Here is a 17357-nt window from a genome sequence, read left to right as displayed (position 1 = left end):
AATATTTAGCCTCTTATGTTATCATAAGAGGCATATCTATTTTAAAGAAGCCACTGAGAAGCTATACATTAATTAAGAATACTATTTATAAGAATAAATAGTCATAGAAATAAGGGTGCTGGTAGTTATGATTCCTCAAATAGAATGTTACTTCTGTTAACCACAATATTCAGCCATGAACTTTCTGAAATTTCAGGCTAAGAAGAAAATAAAGTCATGTCTATAGCTGTGCCTAGTTAGTAATCAGAAAGTTGAGTTTGGGGGAAAAACAAGCTTTCCTCCTTTTCTAACCAAAGAAGTTGTTTTTACTTGGTGTTTGTTTATTTATTTTCAGCTCTTGCTCAAGCAGGTTCCTCAGGTACAGACTAACCCACCCAGTATAACAGGGCAGATGGTACGACTTTAGAACTTTAAGTCATATTTACTATGTGAGAATTTTTTTACTCATTTATTTCCTTCTTCATCTTTCCAGGGATAGCCTGTGAATTGTGCAGTGAATTCTTTCAGTATCACTAACCTGAATCTTTTTATAATATCCTCTTTCACCTAAATTTTAAAAGAAATCAATAAAACTTTTAGTTATTATTTGGCATTCAGAATTAGGTTCAAATATGTCTATGTGAGTGCCTGTGCATGTGTGAGTGTGTGTACCTGCTAGTAAAGACACTGAAGACATCATTCCAGCAAAAATTGATCACCATGTCTTTGCACTTGGTCCCAAGTTATTTTCTGTGAGATCCTCTTTCTCATTTTTGCTTTTGATTTTGACAGAAATGACAGCTGAAATGTATCTCAATAATTGAGTTTTTAACTTTTTTAAAAAAGATAGCTTACTCAAAGCAACTGTTGTTCATAGCTGTTGTAATTTAAAGGAATCTATGTGATCTTTGCAAAAATAACTTTCCTAGGATGAGGTCAAGAACGAGTAATGTACAACCACAGAAAAGACGTGACATGCCTTCTTGTCTGAAACACATGAAGACGCAAGGAAGCCTTCATGCTAGGTAATTATTTCCAGAGGAGCTTCCATGGGACTTCATAAAACCATTGACTTAATGATGAAATATTGACTTTATTTTCTCAGTGAACACGCTATTCATTTGAGCATCCCATCATTCAAACCTTGTAAATCCTTTCACAATCTTTGGGAATAGGGTCCAGATTGTCATCCGCATCTTGTCTTCAGCAGCAAAAAAATACGCACTCCTCCCCCACTCAGAAAAACTGCCCTTTAGCCAACATTTTATGTCATTTAATTATTTGCAAGATTCATTAATTGGCAACAGCCCTTCCAGATTTTCATTAGAATTAACAGTATTCCACTATAATTTATAGATTATGTGTCACTCTTCCTCCTCAGCTTGAAAAGGGCATACATATTTCAAAGTCACTTTTGAATCTTGAAATTTAAACATTTTCCCCAATGACATCTATTTTAATGCACATGATTTAAAACATGAGCTTTTGGTATAAAATAAAGATAGTTTGAAAGAAAAATAGCAGCCTCTAAGTTTTCATATGGTTCTTCCTCCTGGGGATATTTCTAGAACTGAAAACACTTAAGAGGGTGCAGAATTCTTTGTAAAGTGCTTGCTTTTGCTTATTTAGAAATAGAGGGACAATGGCAGACAGGGGTATGAACTCTCCTTTCTCAGACCTGCCTTCTGGGCTCATTTCTATATCTTATCAATCATATGATTTTGGACATAGAATTCCAAATATCTAGGTCTTAGTTTTCCCATCTGTAAAATGGGAAAACCCTCAACCTCAACAAATTTTTGTGAGGGTTAAAAGTGAACTAATACGTGAAAAACAATTTTGTATGCCTTGAATTATTTATGGAATTTTGTAACTTGAGGTTTGCTGACCTAAGTTATGAGGTTAAAGGTTTAGATATTGGAATTATACTAACTTCTAGGCTGAAAGTGAGCTCTGCCATTCATGCTCAAGACTGTTCGCTTTCTGACATTTTAGGTTTTTATTCTTTCCAAGTATTTATCACAATTAGGGAGAAGGCATTCAAACCTTAGTATAAATGGTTAATCTGAATACAGAATAGGAAGACTTGGGTCATTCAAATTCACAAACCTGTGTAAGGCTGCATTGCTCACCCCTTCAGGAGGGTTTTTCTTGGTACTCATTGGACTGCAAAGGGTAGCATGGTACTGTGCCACCCCAAGAGGACCTTAGTAAGAGGCCTGGGTAGGATGCAGCTGTTCAGGGGCTACTGTCTGCTGGGACTATGAGGTCCTAATTTAACCTCACCTAAAGTCTCACTTCTATTATTATCCAATTTTACAGCCAGTCCATGTGAGGCACAGCCTTGCCTAAGTTACATGACTAAACAGAGAAGCTGCAATTTAGAACCACATTTTCTGACTCCAAATCTTGCTATCTCAGTCATTATATTGTACCTTATTTGCTGAATGACTGATTGAATGAATGAATGAAGGATGAATGGGTGATAAATAGAGAGATATTTTACTACATAAAAGCTTTCCTAAGTTATGGGAAAATATTTCTGAGATAGTTATTTCTGTATATTTGCTAAGGAATTAGTAATTTTCAAAGTTAGGATGCCACATGTTATAACTGGAGTCTATTACAGTTAATCTTATGGGGTCTGAGTTAATGCGCTATAACCAACATGATTGTAAACAGAAAGGACACCCATTTTTGCATTAAATGCCATTAGCTGGTCTGAGAGCACCTTGAGATTATGACATACTCTTCATTTTGCCATTTTTTTCCCTGTCAGCATGGAGCACAGGTTCTGGTAGAGCGAGAGTGCTTTACAAAGACTTGCTGAGGATGAGTGGATTAAATCTTTCGCTCATCCAACTGCTTAAGTCCCTGCTGCACTGAATTAGGAGCTGGGTCTAGAGTGGTGAGAGAATGATCCACAATTTCTGTTCTGATGAATATTTGGAACAATTGAAGGAGTGCTCCAAAGGAAATTGGGATGGTGTGTAGTTGAGGACAATAAGGGTACTAAACAAAGTGAAAAAGACCTCAGAAAAGTGGTCGAACGAGGCCTCTCTTGGCAAGTCACGTATTATATTAGATATGTGAAGGTGATGTTTGAAGGAAGAGAGTGAATTAGAAGGATGTGTGCATACCGGGGCAAGCGCATCTAAGGGAGAGCAGCCCTTGCAAAGACCCTGTGCTGAGAGTGGCATGCTTTGCCTGAGAACCTCAAGAATGGCCATGGTGGCTGGAACAAAGTGAGTGAAGGGTAGAGTAGGAAGAGATCACGTGTTAATGGCATGACAGAGATTGTTCATGGAAGTACCTTTTCTATCTTTGGAATGATCTCAGTAGTTTTGTTTTGTTTTTTTTTTTTTTTTTTGAAATGGAGTCTCGCTCTGTAGCCCAGGCTGTGCAGTGGCATGATCTTGGCTCACTGCAACCTCCCCCTCCCGGCTTCAAGTGATTCTCATGCCTCAACCTCCTGATGCACACCTGAGTAGCAGGGACTACAGGTGTGCATCACCCCACCTGGCTAATTTTTGTATTTTTAATAGAAACGGAATTTTGCCATGTCGGCCGGACTGGTCTCAAACTCCTGACCTCATGTGATCCACCCGCCTCAGCCTCCCAAAGTGCTGGGATTACAGGCATGAGCCACCACACCTGGCCTGGAGTGATCTCATTCTTTTTGCTTAGAAAGATTATTGAAATATTTTGCAAATGATTGGACCCTGAGTAGACTGGCAAGTTAACTTACAGAACTAGGTTTGAGAAAGTTTTTCTCTCAGATTTGAATTGATTTACTTGAATCATTTTTTTTTCTAATTTTGTCCAGCCATTAGCTCTGGAATATGGTACATTAAAAACAATTTGCATTGCTCCATTGCTGCTAATATCAAGGTCAATATTGTCAAAAGGCGTGGAGATAGAAGGTCAAGATGATGCCTCAAACAGCATCAGTAATTTAGGACAGCCTGTCACAAGAGTTAAAGTGATTGCTAAGCAGGAAGAAGTATAAACAATTCATTAGAAAGGGTACTGGATGACTTAGATGTTAAACCTACTTTAATTTTCTGCATAGCAATTATACTGCTGATTCACATATGAAAGTATCAGGAGACTTGGGATAATTGCAGCTGAGGACACAACTTTTCCATTGTTCATGGGACATAACGAAATCCTCTGATAAATTAATCGTAGAACTTATGGGAAATAATTTAAATAGCGACAACAATGATAATACCTCATATCTCTACAGCACATTGTTGCCTTCAGAGCACTTTCAGGTATGCCATTAGACAAACCAGTGAGGGAGAAAGAGACTGGCCTGGGAAAGTTAAATGACCCTGGTTCCACTGCAAGTTCATGGAAATGCAGATCTTGTGTTAATCATGTCTTCTTCTCCTTCAGTCACTTCTCAATTCTACCTCAAGAGCTCAGACTCTTAAAGGTTTCACACCTTGCCTTGCATTATGTGCTTGAAGCCCAGCAGTAACACTGGAACTTGGGTAATGCAGATATCGATTGCCCAATTTGCAGACAAAGAAACTGAGGTGCAGGGAGGTAATGTGACCAGTCAGAGAAAGTGATAGAATACTACATTCTGACTTCTGAGGATTTTTTTTTCTTATTAATATTTTGAGTATATAAAAATTGTCTAATCCCATGAGCTTGGGAGCTTGTTGACTTAGAAACTAGGTCTTTTTTACATTGAGACAGGTACCGTTTTCCTCTATCCAAAGACAAAATTGAATTATTTTCTCTTATGACTATTCTCTAGGATGTAATTTATTTTTATGGACCTTTCATTTCCAGAACTCAAATTGGAATCTTATCATCATTACTATTGTTTTTATTATTTTCACATCCAGGGTATCTGTCGATCCTCTTATTTTTTTTCTTGTTCTACTTTCCCCAATAAATAACCTTTTGTAAGGACCACCCACTCCTGCCCCCAGCATTCCAGTGTCTTTTTTTTCCCCCATTGTCTTTTATTTTGATCCTGCTTCAATTTTAGAGGATCACAATAAGAAATAGCATGGGGAGAACAGCCTAAATAGAGTAGGATCCATCATTAGACATAAATGAGACACAGAAGAGAACAATTAAAATTGGAATCCCACAGGTATGAACCGTTTCCATATAATGTTTTTTTAAAGGTATTAGCCTTTCTCATTCTTAAATTGCCTTCAACAGGAATTCTCTTTTTGGAATATGTATACCATGGGTGGGATACAGAAGTAACCTACTGTAAATGGAAGGGCAAAGTGGTGGTAAGATTGGGTTTTTGAATCAGATAATCTTGAGTTCAAACCTCAGTTCTATCACCTATGTATTTGTGATTGTGTAAAAGTTAAGGAACCTCTGTGTGGTAGTTAACTCTTCTGTCAAATGGGAAAATGACTTTGTCCCTCATAAAGAAGGTGTGAAGAGAATAAAGACACACAAAATAATGCATTACTATACTTAGTTTAGCTTAGAGATGGATTTATGTCAACTCTAGATGTGCGTGGGTGGACAGCTGATCACTGTTATTTTGCTTTTATGACTACTGTATACTGAGCGCTCACTCTGCCAGGCAATCTGAATGGAGCTAGACATTCAGTGGAGAATGAAAGAAATTAGATCCCTTCCTCATGAAGTTTACATGTTAAAATAGAAAAATATAGGCTGGGTTCGGTGGCTCATGCCTATAATCCCAGCACTTTGGGAGGCCAAGGCAGGTGGATCATGAGGTCAGGAGTTCAAGACCAGCCTGGCCAACATGGTGAAACCCTGTCTCTACTAAAAATACAAAAATTAGTCAGGCATGGTGGTGCGTGTCTCTAGTGCCAGCTAGTCAGGAGGCTGAGGCAGGAGAATTGCTTGAAGTGAGCTAAGATCACACCACTGCACTCCAGCCTGTGTGACAGAGCAAGACTGCTTCCAGAGAGAGAGAGAGAGGGGAGAGAGAGAGAGAGAGAGAGAGAGGAGAGAGAGAGAGAGAGAGAGAGAGAAAGCAAAAGAAAAGTAACAATTTGGAAATGTACTTCGAAGGAAACTAATAAGATGTTATTACAGAAAACAGAAAGGACAGGTACTTAAAGTGGTCAGAGAAGGCCTTTTGAGAGGATGTTTGACACAAAGCCCCAAAAAGAGTATGCATCATGTAATCAAATACTGTGGTCAAGACTGTTCAGCACAGTGCATATCCTGTGCAAAGGCTCTGAGATGTGATCAAAACCACTTAAAACTGATGTATCATCAAGGAGTTCATGATTCAATTCAACTCTCCTTAAGTAAAAGATGAATGTACCTTTTTCAGACATGATATTTTAACTAGTTCATGAAATAGATCAATTTAGCACAAGAGGTATCTTTTCACATGAAGTTAAATGGTTAAATTTATAAAGTTATTACATATTACCAAGCTATACTCCAATTCTTGATGAATGTTTCAAGAACATGTTGACTTTTCTCAAGGAAAATGACAAACAAAACTATACATTTCATATATTTTTATATATATATATATATATATTCTTATTTATTTATTTATTTATTCTTCTGTGATTTTCCTCAGTGGCATTTGCTAATCATCTAGTCCAGGAAAGCTCTTGGAAAAACTATTTATGTAAGGTAGATACCATGATAATAATAATGCAAGAGAGAGGAAGTCACATAGACTAAGAGTGGTGCTGTATTTTCAAGGAGGAAGACGTTATTTATTGCTAAGAATTTATGAAAAATTTTGCAGAATAGGAAATCTATAAATCCTAATTCTATAGACATGATGAGGAAACTTTTCCACATGTGGAATTTCATTTTGATAAGTGACTATATATAATGCCATATATCAGCATTATGCTTAGACTGGCACAGAGGGTGTCTGAAGGGAAATGATAGATGGGGAAACCTAGGTGGCCCCATGTAATAGGGGATCTGTATTTTAAGAAGTTTAGGCCTTTTTATTTTATGGCAGGGAGAATTCAGTCCAAAAACTATGGGAGGTTTACAGTTAGAATGAAAATTTTCTGAGCAAGTTATCAAGACTATCTACCAATTACTTCAATAATTAGGCCTAAAGTAAAGCATTTCCGAATTAGATAAGTCCTTTTTATTTGTACAGAAGAATACTTCATTAACTATATTTCAAACCAATGGCAGGTTTACAAGTTATTTAATAGTGACATATAAGCATAAAGCAGTTGGAAGAAACCAATAGTGATTTGGATAATGCTTGTGTATATGTTTTCAAACATATTTATAAATAATAAATTAGCACTCCATTAAGAACACATGAGATCATGATTTGGGGAGTAGAAAGGGAGGGAACCCATGCCCAGATAAACAAAGAGCTGCAATGAGTCTAATGAGTCTGAGCTGGGTAGAAAATATTAATTGTAGTCAACATTCTTTCATGAAGGACGTGGGATAAAAATGTGTCCATCATTTGTGCTGGATGCTGAGTGGTCTGGATGGCTCATTGTCAGAAAAAACAACTTTCTTCACTGCTTTTTTGTTCTAGTAACTCTTGCTGTATAATATGTTAGCCCAAAACTTAGTGGTGTGAAACAACTGTTTTATTTTGCTCATGATTTTGTGGCTTATGAATTATAAAAGAGCCCGGGTGGACAGTTCTCTCTTGGGATCCCTCACACTGTTGCAGTCAAACATTTTCTGGGCTGTGGTTGATTGGGCTGCTCATATAAGATGGTTTGCTCAGGTGGCTGGCAGTTGATGCTGGCTGTCAGCTGGGAACTCAGCTGGTGTTGTCAGCCAAAGCATCTACATGTGGCTTCGTCAGCTTTGTATTCTTAAAATAATCAGACTTCTTATGTGGCAACTGGCTTCCCACCCTGAGCAAGTGCCCCAAGAGACCAGAGGGTAGCTGAGCCTGCATGGTCTTCTGTGACCCAGCCTTAGTAGTCACCCAGGGTCAATTCCTTCGTACTGTATTGTTGAAAGCAGTTAGTCTACCCAGGTCCAAAGAGAAGAAACATTATATAGAGTCCAACTCCTTGTAAAAAGAGAGTTAAGGTTTTTGTTTGGTAAAGATGATGACTGCTACAGATTTCTTAAAGATTTGTGGTCATTAAGAAATCTATGGCTGGGCGCGGTGGCTCACGCCTGTAATCCCAGCACTTTGGGAAGCTGAAGCAGGTAGGTCACCTGAGGTCAGGAGTTCGAGACCAGCCTGGCTCACATGCTGAAACCCTGTCTGTACTAAAAATACAAAAATTAGTCGGAGTGGTGGTGGTGCCTATAATCCCAGCTGCTCAGGAGGCTGAGGCAAATCTGTCCAACAATTTGTCCAGTGTAAATTCTTTGAAATACAGATTTGCAATAGTTGCCTTTGTATCTAGTGATAAGTAAAATCAGAAATATACCATATTTTATCAACTTTAAAATGTAGTGAATTTTATGATACAACATTACTTTGTGTACTACTGAGGGAGAAAACAATCACATAGCTATCGTGAGACTAATCCCAGAGTGCTAACATATGCAAGAATATTAATTTTGGAATTGATAACACAGTATTTTGAGATTTTAGAAATTCATCTGTGAACTTTTTCTTTTCTGGAGATACAATTTGGATATCACAAAAATTTGCCCTTTTAAATTATAGAATTCACTGGTTTTACAATATTCAGAAGGTTGTACAATATTCAGAAGGTTGTACGACCATCAACCTCTCATCACTCTTCTCCCCCAAATCCCATACCTATTATCAGTCATTCCCCATTTTCCCCTTCCCTCCACCCCTTAGCCACCACTAATCTATTTTCTGTCTCTGTAGTGTTTGTGTATTCTGGACATTTTATATATATATATGTATGTATGTATGTATGTATGTATGTATGTATATATGGACTCATACAATATGTGGCCTTTTCTGAATGGTTTCTTTCATTTACATAATGTATCAGAGTTCATCTATGTCGTGGCATCCCTCCATGTATTTTTGAGGTCTTCATTATCAATGCCTTCATTAAGAAATGGTCCCCATTATATTATGTTTAGAATATAATAATACATAAGATAAGATCCACCTCGGCCTCCAAAAGTGCTGGGATTACAGGCGTGAGCTGCCGCTCCTGGCCCAGTGTTTTTTATTTGATATTTATAAGGAGGAAAGGAAGGAAGAAAGAGGAGAAAAGGAAGGAGGAAAGATGAAGGAAAGATAGGACAGGTGGAAGGAAAGACTGATTTTACCAAATGACGTTTGTTTGTTTTTGTCTACCTTAATTCAAAACAAGCTCTTGCTGGGAGGAATGAGGCTGAGGAAGCCATGACAAAAAGTATAATTAGTATCACTGCAACGAGCTGGGGTAACCTCAGACATGTCTCAGAGCCTCTGTTGTCCTCAAACATCAAATGAAGGCATCAACAATTGCAAACGTTCAGATCTGCTGATATTTCCTCCACTCCTTAGTTGTTCTTTGTCTAGAAAACTCCAGCCTAATCTTTGGACTCTGAACACTCATCAGAAAACTATGATGTCTCTCTTAAGCTCTCAGACATTTGAGTGTTTACTCTGAGTTCTAAGTGAATAACTGTTTGAGAATGAGTCCTTCACTAAATTGTAAGATGCTCTGGGGTCAGAAAAAGGCTATTATCTTCACAACTGTGGCTTCTGACAATTGTCTGGCCAAGTGCTCAGTTAATATGAATAGAGGGAATTAAAGGTGGGGCCTTAGCTCACCAGAAATTCCATATCTTAGGTTTTAGGTAACAGAGGCCTAAATTCTGGCAGAGCAGTAATAGAAAGAAAGTTAAACATGTGGCTGAGAGAAATAAAGAGAGATGGGGAAAAGACAGCGAAATAAACTGAGTCCATATTATAGGAAAAAGTTGATTCTATTAATCAAAGCAAAGTCAAGAAGAAGAATGAGTCTGGAGTATAATTCTCTGGAGTGGCACAGGAGCCATTAGCATGATTTTACGTTTCATGTGGATAACCATTTAAAAAATGTCAGTAGTTGTGTTTTAATGTGTTGTAGTAAGAAAAAAAACTAGCACATCAAATTTGTGATATTACAGTTAATGTTTCCTAAGAGTGGCAAATAATGACAGGGAATTGTTTTAAATTCAATTGAAAGAATTATAATAATAGGTAAATGTAGGTATACATTGGGAATGTTGTGGTTTCAGTTCCAGAGGTTTGAGACCACTGCAATAAAGAAAATGGTGCAATAAAGCAAGTGACTAGAAATGTTTGTTTTCCCAGTGCATATACAAGTTAAGTTTACACTATATTGTAGTCTATAAAATATGCAATAGCATCATGTCAAAAAATGTACATATTCTAATTAAAAACCACTTTATTGATTTAAAAAAGGTAACAATCATGTGAGCCTTCAGCCAGTTATAATCCTTTTGCTGGTGGGGAGTCTTACCTCAACATTGATGGCTGCTGGCTGATCAGGGTGGTGGTTGCTGAAGGTTAGGGTGGCTTTGTCACTTTCTTAAAATAAGACAACAATGAATTTTACTGTATCATTTGACTCTTCCTTTCACAAAATATTTCTCTGTAGCGTGTGATGTTGCTTAATAGCATTTTACCTACAGCAGAACTGCTTTCAAAATTGGAGTCAATTCTCTCAACTACTGCCACTACTTTATCAAATAAGTTTGTGCAATATTCTAAATCCTGTGTTGTCACTTCAACAATGTTCACAGCATCTTCAACAGGTGTAGATTTCATCTAACAAAAAAAAAAAAAAAAACTTTCTTAGCTCTTCCCTAAGAAACAATGCATTATTTGTTCAACGTTTTCATGAGATTGCAGCAATTCAATCATGTCTTCATGCTGTACTTCTAATTCTAGTTCTCTTGCCATTTTCACCACATCTGCAATTACTTCCTCCACTGAAGTCTTGAACCCCTCAAAATCATCCATGAGAGTTGGAATCAACTTCTTTCAAACCTTCGTTATTATTGATATTTTGACTATAGATCATTAATAGTCTTAATGGCATCTAAAATGGTGAATACTTTCCAGAAGGTTTTCAATTTACATTGCCCCGATCCATCAGAGGAATCACTATCTATGGCACCTAGGGCCTTATGAAACATATTTCTTAGATAATAAAATTTGAAAGTTGAAATTACGTTTTGATCCATGGGCTGTGGAACGGATGTTGTATTAGCAGGCATGGAATCAATGTTAATCTCCTTATACACCTTCCTTGGCGCTCTGGGGTCACCAGGTGCAATTGTCAATGAACAGTAATATTTTAAAAAGAATCTTTTTTTGTGTGAGCAGTAGGTCTCAATAGTGGGCTTAAAATTAGTAAACCATGCTGTAAACAGATATGCTGCCATCCAGGCTTTGCCATTCTATTTATGGAGCACGGGAAGAGTAGATTTAGCATAATTCTTAATGACCTTACAGTTTCCAGAATGATAAATGAGCCTTGGCTTCAACTTAAAGTAACCAGCTGCATTATGTAACAAGAGAGTCAGCCGTTCCTTTGAAGTTTTAAAGCCAGGCATTGACTTCTCTCTAGCTATGAAGGTTTTAGATGGCATCCCTTCCATTAAAAAGCTGTTTCATCCATATTGAAAACCTGTTATTTATTGTAGCCACCTTCCTCAATTATCTTAGCTAGAACTTCTTGATTACTTGCTGTTCCTTCTACATCAACATTTGTACTTTTATTTTATGGAGATGTACTTTTATTTTATGTACTTTTCACATGTATTTTTATTTTATGGAGATAGCTTCTTTCCTTAAACCTCATGAAGCAACCTCTGCTGGTTCCCAACTTTTCTTCTGCAGCGTCCTCACCTCTCTCGGCCTTCATAGAATTGAAGAGAGTTAAGGCCTTCTTGTGGATCAAGCTTTGGTTTAGAGTAATGTTGTGGCTCATTTGATCTTCTATTCAGACCACTAAAACTTTCTCCATATTAGCAATAGGCTTTTTTGCTTGCTTATTGTCTGTGTGTTCATTGGAGTAGCACTTCTAATTTTCCTCAGGAACTTTTCCTTTGCATTCACAACTTGGCTCAATCTTTAGCACAAGAAGCCTGGATTTCCGCCTGTCTCAGCTTTTGACATGCCTGCCTCACTAAGCTTAATCATTTCCAGCATTAGGTTAAAAGTGAGAGGTAATGTGACTCTTCCTTTTGCTTGCTCACATAGAGGCGGTTGTAAGTTTATTAATTGGCCTAATTTTAATATTGCGTGTCAGGAAAATAGGTAGACTGAGAAGAGGGAGAGAGAAAGGGAATGGCTGGTTGGTGAAGCAGTCAGAACACACATAACATGTATTGATTAATGCCACTGTCTTATATGGGCATGGTTTGTGCTGCACCAAGACATTTACGATAGTAACCTCTTAAAGGTCAGGATTACAGATCATCATAACAGATATAAAAATCATGAAAAAGTTTGAGATATTAAGAGAGTTAATGAAAGACACACAAAGACAGGAAGTGAGCACCTGCTGTTGGTAAAATGGCACTGATGTAAACTTCCTCAATGCAGGGTTGTCAGAAACCTTTAATTTGTAAAAAACTCAGTATCTGCAAATTGCAATTAAGTGAAGCACAATAAAATAAGCTATACCTTTAGGGTCAAATCTGTGAAGAAAGGAATGAATAAATGTGGTTATATCAATCAGGGTTCCCCCAAGAGACAAAACCAACAGAAGATATATGTGTGTGAGCACAGAGAGAGAGAGAGATGATTGATTTTGATTTTAAGGAATTGGCTCACATAATTGAGTGCTGGCAAGTTCAAAGCCTGTAGGCAGACCAGCAGGCTGAAAACAGGAAGGATTCTTGTATAACAGCCTTGAGGAAGATTCCTTCTTTATGAAAACCCTCAGTTTTTGCTCTTAAGGCCTTAAACTGATCAGATGAGGCTCACCCATCACCCATTATCAAGGATAATCTCTTTTATTTAAATCAACTGATCATAAATATTAATCACATCTATAAAATTACCTTATTAGCAACATCTAAACTACTATTTCACCGAACAACTGAGCACCATCATTTAGCCAAATTGACATTAAAATTAGCCATTCCAGAGGGAAACATTTGGTGAGGTCAGATTTACAAATAATGAGTTGCAGGTACTGCTGGATTATATGGGTAAAAATGCTCAGCGGAGTCTTAGAAATGAAAGCAATTCATGAGCAATCAATCTGCCTTCACTTTTTCACCCATTTTTATTCAGAAAGTCACTTAGTCTGGAAAATATCATTCATATGGTTGCACGCCCTATTGTTAAGTGAATAAGTGTTTCAAGGGCTTTCCTGTTAGGTTTATTTCATTTAGCTCTGTTGCAGCATTACAATGTAAGTGCCTACCAGAAAGCTTTGCTAATGAGTGCCCTTAATTTGTATTCAGATGGGAGCAAAGCGAAGGAAAAATACACAAGAAGGAGTCTTGTAATTATGCTACATAAAATTATTAGGCAATTTAGAAAATTGTTAGTGGGAAACTGCCCATCATGCATAAAAATAATTTTGATTTTGATGTACAGAGTTTAATGTAAGAGTGATTGTAGGGAGACCATGTTATTAATTTTCCCTTAATTATCCAAGCACATTTGAATTTATTTTAAGGAAAGTGATACTTTATAAAGTTGAGTCATGCTACTCCAGAGAATACTTGTTTTCGTTCTGTGACAAAGTTTATTTTGCAGGGCTTGCTGTGAAATGTAAAATTGGTAGGACGTGAAAGAACCATTAATTATGTCCTTCCCCTTCCCCTAATCATAACTAACAAAATGATGCTATATTTTCTGGCAAACTAAAGCATATGTTATGTAAACATGTTCAGGTAATTTGTGGGCTTATCTATTGTCTTAAATATAGAACTACTTTTCACTCATTTTTGGCATACACAGTTGTGTATTCAGATAATTGTCAGTGCAATGCTAAATGTGTTATGTTAAAAAATGATGAACATATTACCTCTCAGTTCTTGTTATAGATAATTTCTTGCAAATTTTAAGCTAGAGATAGTCAATATTTAATCAGAGCACATCTTCCCAGGATTCAAAGTATATACCAACCACATCAGCTGTTGAATGCAGTTAATTTGCATTAATGTGTTACAAATCAATGTTCTGTAGTATTTTAGGAACTGTAAAACATACATTTCAAGACAAAGTCCAAACTCTTTTGTATGCAATATGTAGTTAACCTATTCTGGAATGTCTCTTCTAACTGAGAGCCACCCTGTAGGGAATTACCTTAGTCTTTTAATTCCTGTTTGTATCAGGTGACTTAGCAACCACCTGCATAGCAGGAAGACGGCACCAAGGAACATATTCATCCCCTTACATAGTTTGAACTATGTGACCAAGAAATTACAGTCCATTTGTATAGAGTGCCAAGCTCTGAAGGCTGGAAGACATGTAAGTTCATGTATAAGCATAAGAAGGTTGTCCATAGAATGAAAAGAGAGGAGGAGAGAGGTAAGGGCCATCTGGGCTCCCAGAGAAAGTGAGCTCAGGTCCCCTTTGGGCCCTAAGGATAAAACAACTGCCCTTTGCCTGGATTCACTTGACTGGGTTCTTTGCTGTCATTGGTAGACACATAGAGCCCTCCTGTCTGCTTTAGTCTTGTTCTACCTTCTCAGCCTCATATAGCAATATCTCTTATATTCTGCCCCCACCCACCCTGACCATCTCAGTGATTTTTGAATAAATCCTGTCTTTCACTCCCCTCTGCCTTTGCGTAGAGGATACCTGCTGTGCAAAGGTGATGTGAGAAAGTCAGGTCTAAATTCACCTTCAGACTCTGCCTTTGGTGGGCTGTGTAATATTATGCACATCACTTCAATCCTTAGATTTCTCATGTCTAAAGTGAAGGAAATAGTACTTAACATGGAGAGTTTTCAGGAAAATTAAGTGAGGTATTATCCACACAGCCCTCATAATGGTGCCCAGCACTGTGGTTATCAATAGATTTTAGTACCATTTTTGCCAGAAAGTTGAGGCAGATTCTAATCCAACTTTTAATATCCAGATCTATCCATTATTCCCTGATTCAGTCCCCAAGGTCACTCATTCTTTCCCTTCAGCTCCACAAAAAATCCACTTACAAATATTTTATACACTAAGTCACATCGTAATCATTATGGATTTCTCCAAAATTAAAATAGCAACTTTTTCTGGTTCTCTGAAAATATGAATAAAAGAGGCTGATAATGCTGCAGTGCCCAGAGGTGAACATGGTTCAATCAGAGAGAGAGACCTTGTGGAAGTGATGCTGGAGTTGAAATCCAAGGATTGAGTAGTGGGCAGTGGAAGAAGAGAATAGTATTCCAGGCAAAATACATGGATATAGATTCCAGGGGAATTATGTGCAAGGAAGGAACATAGTGAAACTCAGGCCCTGCAAGGCCAGTGCAACGGAGATAAGCCTGTATCCCTGGGTAATGGTAGGGACTGTAGGGCACAATGAACAGTGTTTATGTCATTCTATAAATAATACTGATAGGACCACTTATTGAGTACTTCTTACGTGCCAGAAGTTCTTTGGAGCTTTCATTACATTAACTTACGCTATTGTCCACAGTATTCTAAGGTGGTTGCTATTAGAATTCCAATTTTACAGAAGGGGAAACTGAGGCACGGGGCAGTGAAGTAACTCCCAGAATGTTCACAGTCAGTGAAATGGTGGATTCTGAATACAAATGAACACAATGAGGCTCCAGGTTTCCTGCTTATTATCACTGTGCAGCTCAGCCTCAGTGAGCAAGGGAAGGAGCTAGAGAGCGGGCTCCCAGGCACATCTGCATGTGTGCACTGGCCTTGTAACATCAGTCTGGCTCTTAAGAGCTGATCAGAAAGAGGACAGAGGGGGAGCTGGCACACTGGTTAGGTGAAATGTGAAATCTCAATGAGTGATGATGGTAATTCAGGCTAGAATAGTTAGTGTTATTTTGTGAAAGGAGATTTCAATTTAACCAGAGCACCTTGAAGTGAAGGCTTTGAATTGGAAAGAAGGTTTTAAATTGCTATCAGAATTTGCCATTTTAGTGACTGAAACATTTTAGGGCCAAATGTGCCATGCTGCACCTTTCCAGAAGGAACTATTTGAGGGAAATAACTGTCAGCTCCTATAGTACCAATGTTTAAAATGTAAGTTTAGGGAAAAAGGCAGTTCACCTTCTCTCCAGGTGGGGACTGACTGAGGTGTTGAACAACCAGATTTGGGGATGGTATTTTTTGAATTTAATTAACTGCTACATGTGAACTAGTAAGATCAAATCACCCACAAGGTAGGTATTTGAGAAACTCAGTGTAAATGTGGAAAAGTTGATGTTATGTTCCAAAGATGTAATAAAAAATTGACCAGTTTATGCAAATGTTTATGCAAATTAACCATTTATGCAAATGAAAAGAGGAGGTAAGAAGGTATAAGATGCTATGTTTGCATCATTCATTGAGAACATTTGAACTTTGCAGATTAATGTCCTTGATGGAAGAAGTTATGACATTATGTTATTTGTTGGGGAAAAACCCTCCAGTGTAAAGACTTTTATTTTTTTATTAAAGGCAGGATCTCACTCTGTTGCCTAGGCTGGAGTGCAGCAGTTTGATCATAGCTTACTGTAGCCTCAAATTCCAGGGCTCAAGCAATCCTCCCTCCTCAGCCTCTTGAGTAGCTAGTACAATATGTGCCACCATGCCCTGCTAATTTTTTTTCTTTTTTTTAGAGACAGAGTCTCCCTATGTTGCCTAAGCTGATCTCAAACTCCTGGTCTCAAGCAATCCTCCCACCTAAGGCTCCCTCAGCACTGGGATTACAGAATACTTAAAAATAACATAAATCAGTCAGATATTTAAGCCTCACAAACTTTTCCTGAAGATTTACTGAGCTACTTCTACAGATGAAAAAGACATTTTGTAATAAATGGTTTCTGAAAAACCAAACCCTCAAAATTGTAACTGGGATGGATATGATTAGTGAAACACATTAAACTTAACCCTACAGGGATAAACCAAGAGCGCTACTGATGTTTATAAGGAAATACAAGCATTACATCTTAAACTAGACTGGTTTCCACTGCTGAACTACCCTGAGCTTAGTGAAATTAACTATTTTCACAAAATGGAAATCCATTAATGGAAATGACATCATAAATTCAGAAAAGATTCTTAGATTTTAATATACTTTTCCTAATTTAAGGCAAATTGAGCCACCAAGATTTGAAAGAGAACATATTTGGATAATTGAAACGCAGAGTTTAAACATTCCGGAAATAGCTGTCTGCACTTTCAAATGCAAGACCTTGCTTAGGTTTGGAACAACACAGGTTTTCTTGATCACTTGTCTAAAACAGTAACTGAGAGCCACACAACACAACCTCATTTTATGAAGGTTGTCTCTGATACTTAGAAAAAACTAAATTTTTCTGTACTTTTGCAAGTTACT

At 37.5% G+C, this 17357-nt stretch overlaps 1 protein-coding gene across 9 annotated transcripts in view; it reads left to right on the top strand.

Moving 5' to 3' along the window:
• NRG3 (neuregulin 3) overlaps positions 1–17357 on the top strand; it is a 1100020-nt gene that overhangs the window by 517565 nt on the left and 565098 nt on the right. The window lies entirely within an intron of this gene.

The sequence above is a fragment of the Pongo pygmaeus genome, chromosome 8 (genome assembly GCF_028885625.2).
Source record: "Pongo pygmaeus isolate AG05252 chromosome 8, NHGRI_mPonPyg2-v2.0_pri, whole genome shotgun sequence".
In the NCBI taxonomy this organism is placed as follows: domain Eukaryota; kingdom Metazoa; phylum Chordata; class Mammalia; order Primates; family Hominidae; genus Pongo; species Pongo pygmaeus.
Note: the sequence above shows the minus strand (reverse complement) of the source record. Positions and strands in the feature narration are given on the sequence as shown.